Here is a 4,512-nt window from a genome sequence, read left to right on the forward strand (position 1 = left end):
GCGCCTGGCATCGGCAGCAAAGCGGAGAGCAGAGGAGGCGACGCACGGAGAACTGAGCGGCGCGGCCCGGCCCGGCCTGGCCCGCGCAGCCCCGAACGCGACCCCGGGAAGGGCGCGCAGGCATGAGAAGCCCCGACAATTCCAACACGGGAGCGACCAAAGGAGAGAGCACAGACGCAGCGAGACAGAAAACAGCAGCCACTCGGAAAAAGGAAAAGATCATAGTAACTAAGATCTTAGGGATAGTAAAATGGTATAATGTTAAGCAAAATTATGGTTTTATAACAAGGTGTGACAACCAGCAAGACATATTCGTGCATAGAACTGCTATTAAAAAGAATAACCCTGAAAAATGCATCCCAAGCTTGGCAGATGGAGAAGTCGTGGAATTCAAAATTATACGAGGTAGAAAAGGGTTACAAGCGTCGCAGGTCACTGGGCCTGATGGTGTTCCTGTAAAAGGCAGTATATATGCAAAAAATCGTAGTCATGTTAGACAATATCTCCATTGTAAGTCCCCCCTACAGTCTCCCTTTCCTAATCCCACCTTTCCCTTTTACCCTATGTCCTATTACCCCCAGTGTATTCCCAATCCGTTTTTTCATCCATGGTTTCCCTCACAAAACCATGCTTTTGCCAATTGTTTCCCCAAAAATCCCTTTCCAATGCCGAGTGGGGGATGAAAAGGGGGAGGGAAGAAGTTAAACCCTCTCCTGCCTCAGTTTCCCCACAAAGCATGCTCAGAGAGTCCTGTCTCCCTTCTGTCAGCCCTAAGATGTTCCACAGAATCTGTTTGGACATTTAAAGACTCAGGAGGGTGGCTTGTTTTGTTTTGAAACTGTTCTTGTTATGTTTATCCAGTTGTTTTCATTCTCCTTTTATTAAAATAAAACGGGTGAGGTGTTGGGGTCCCTCCCCTGCCGTGTAGCCCTGGGAGAGGGGCCCTGAGGGCACAGACACGGGGTTTCCCTGCCCCTGCTCAGCCTCGTTCCCATTGGTTGGTTTGTGTTCCCTGCGCGGGCAGAAGGACCCTTGGTCCCGTGACTGGAACAGTTCCTGAGCACAGCCCCGGCCAGGCGGCTGGAGAAATAAACATCTCTGAAACAGCTATCAAGAATCTGTCTGTCCATATATATTTCCTTTCCACGGGACTCCTGGTTTGATATATGCGTGTTGCAGGATCCCCACTGCAACAGAGTCCAAGGCAGAAGTGGTGGCACCAACATTGCTAATGTGTTTTTCTCCATTCCTTTAGCAGCAAAGTGCAGGCCACAGTGTGCTTTCACCTGGAGGGGCGTCCAATACACCTGGAACCAACTGCCCCAGGGGTGGAAACACAGCCCCACGATTTGCCATGAACTGATGCAGACTGCACTGGAAAAGGGTGAGGCTCCAGAACACTTGCAATACATTGATGACATCATTGTGTGGAGCAACACAGCAGAGGAAATATTTGAGAAAGGAGAGAAAATCACCCAGATCCTCCTGAAGTCCAGTTTTGCCATAAAGCAAAGTAAGGTCAAGGGACTTGCCCAGGAAATTCAGTTTTAGAAGTAAAATGGCAAAATGGACACTGTCAGATTCCAATGGATGTGTTCAACAAAATAGCAGTTATGTCCCCACCAACCAGCAAGAAGGAAACACAGGGTTTCCTAGGTGCTGTGAATTTTTGGAGGATGCATATTCCAGATTACACTCAAATTGTAAACCCTCTATCGTGTGCCCCAGAAGAAGAATTATTTCAAGTGGGGTCCTGAACAACATCTATCTTTTGAACAAATTGTCAGGAAAATTAATCCACAAACACCAGAGGTTTATGTCCAAAAAGGAGACAGAGGAGTCCTGTTACTTTATTCTAATAAAGGGAGAGGCCATGGGGCATTTCCCCTGGGGTCTCTCAAATTTTTGGAGGGTTCAGCCTCCTATTTACCCTAATTTTAGGCCACATTTCCCTCTCTCTTTCCCCATTGGCTGAGGTACTTGAGAGGTACAGACTTCCTGGAATGCCTAATACCTAAGGTTCCCTTCTAATGTATAACCCCCCCTTATTTTTAGTTCTTATTGAATTTTATGATTTTCCCATTGTTTCTTTCATCTCTCAATATCCAATTTAATTTATCAGCAGACCTACAGTTTGTTTGTAGAGACAAATCTCTTTCCATTCATCAATCAGTGGAACCCTTCTCATTGTTTCTTTTATCTCCTTTCTTTGATCTCTCAGTGCTAATTTCATCAACCAGCAGGCCCAGAGCTTTTTTGTAAAGACAAGTCTCTCCTTTCAAAATTAAAAAGGAGGTTGTTCGTTCAGTAACCCTGGGCCAGTCAGGACAGGACAAGATATGAAAAATGTGCTCTTCATAGCAGCTGGGGAGAATGGTCCTTCCTGGAGTCTCTGGCAAAAAGTACTCAGGGAGACTCGAGGATGACCCCTGAGGTTCTGGAGTCAGGGATACAAAGGATCCGAGGCCCATTACACCCCAACTGAAAAGGAGATGCTGGCAGCTTATGGAGGGGTCCAAGGTACTTCACAAGTGATTGGCACTGAAGCACTGCTCCTCCTGGCATTCTGACTGCCAGTGCTGGGCTGGATGTTCAAAGGGAAAGTCCCTTCTGCACATCACACCACTGATGTCACATAGAGTTAGTGGGTCACGCTGATCACACAGGGAGCTCAAATAGGAAACCCAAATTGCCCAGGGATCTTGGAAGTCATCACAAACTTGCTCAAAGGAGAAAATTATGGACTATTGTCGGAGGAGAAGGAGGAGAAGGTATCACGTGCTGAGGAAGCCCCATCATATAATCATCTACCAGAAAATGAAAAGTGATACGCTCTCTTTACTGATGGTTCCTGCAGTATTATAGGACTACATCAAAAATGGAAAGCTGCCATATGGAGTCCTATGTGGCAAGTCACAGAAGCTATTGAAGGACATGGTGGATCAAGTCATGTTGCAGATCTGAAAGCTGTCCAGCAGCCTTTAGGTAGAGCTGAATGAGAGAAATGGCCAGCGCTCTACCTGTACACTGACTTGTGGATGGTGGCAAACGCTCTATAGGGGTGACTGGACTGATGGAAAAAGACCAATTGGCAGTGCAGAGGTAAACCCATCTGAGCTGCTGAATTGTGGCAAGACATCACTGCCTGGGTAGAAAAGTTGACTGCGAAAGTACATGTCAATGTACATGTACCCAACAGTCGGGCTACTGAAGAACATCACAACAATGGACAGGGGGATCAGGCTGCCAAGATTAAAGTGTCCCAGGTGGATCTGGACTGGCAACACAAGGGTGAATTATTTCTGGCTTGGTGGGACCATGATGCCTCACGTCATCGGGGTAGAAATGCAATGTGATCGAGGGGTGGACTTAACCCTGGATGCTATCTCCCAGGTTATCCATAAGTGTGAAACGTACTGCAATCAAGCAGGCCAAGCAGGTAAAGCCTCCATGGTATGGGGGACGATGGTTAAAATATAAATATGGGGAGGCCTGGCAGATTGATTATGTCACACTCCTGCAAACCCACCAAGGTTTGCAAGTGCTATGTGCTTACTATGGAAGAAACAACCACCGGATGGCTGGAGACATACCCTGTGCCTCATGCCACTGCCTGAAACACCATCTTGAGCCTTGAGAAGGAAGTCCTGTGGAGACATGGCACCCCAGAAAGAATTGAGTTGGACAATGGGACTCATTTAAAAAATAGTCTCATAGACGCCTGGGCCAGAGAGCACAGTATTGAGTGGGTGTATCATATTCCCTGTTGTGCACCAGCCTCTGGGAAAATTGAATGGTACAATGGACTATTAAAAAAACCACTCTAAGAGCAATGACTGGTGGGACCTTAAAATATTGGGATCTACATTTACCAAATGCCACCTGGTTAGTTAACACTAGAGATTCTACCAATTGAGCTGGCCCTGCCCAATCAAAACCTCCACGTACTGTAGAAGGGAATAAAATCCCCATGGTGCATATGAGGAATGTGTTAGGGAAGACAGTTTGGATCAGTCCTGCCTCAAGCAAAAGCAAACCCATCCATGAGATTGTTTTTACTAAAGGACCTCAGTGCACTTGGTGGGTAACACAGAGGGACAGGGAAACATAATGTGTACCTCAAGGGTGAGGTAAACAGAATTGCCCAATCAAAATTTATAAATAAATAACATTTATTATGTGACCGGAATATCGGTCTCAAAGGCCACGATCGAGAAAAGCAGCTCCAAGCCCGGGAGATAGACACGCATAGATCTGATCTCTATCGCACCAGACCTCCCAAGTTCACGAGTGCTGCTTCGGCTGGTCCCTTCTTATACAGTTTTTGGGCAGAGTCCGAATTAATTCTATTCTTCTCATAATTTTAGCATATTCATGAAGTTTTCTTGTCTTGGAGTTGGGCTGCACAAAGCCTTTCCTGGGTCTGATGAATTGTCCATCCTGGGTGATGAGTGGGCCATTTCTGGTGATGGAAGGGCCATCTCTGATGATGAATGGGCCATCTCTGGTTCC

At 46.6% G+C, this 4,512-nt stretch overlaps 1 protein-coding gene across 1 annotated transcript in view; it reads left to right on the top strand.

Moving 5' to 3' along the window:
* Window positions 1-4,512, top strand: part of LOC103624076 (CBP80/20-dependent translation initiation factor) — a gene marked incomplete at its 5' end in the record, with an annotated part of 87,361 nt that overhangs the window by 20,437 nt on the left and 62,412 nt on the right. The gene's annotated exons all lie outside the window — the stretch shown is intronic.

The sequence above is a fragment of the Corvus brachyrhynchos genome, unplaced genomic scaffold (genome assembly GCF_000691975.1).
Source record: "Corvus brachyrhynchos isolate BGI_N302 unplaced genomic scaffold, ASM69197v1 scaffold521, whole genome shotgun sequence".
NCBI classification, from domain to species: domain Eukaryota; kingdom Metazoa; phylum Chordata; class Aves; order Passeriformes; family Corvidae; genus Corvus; species Corvus brachyrhynchos.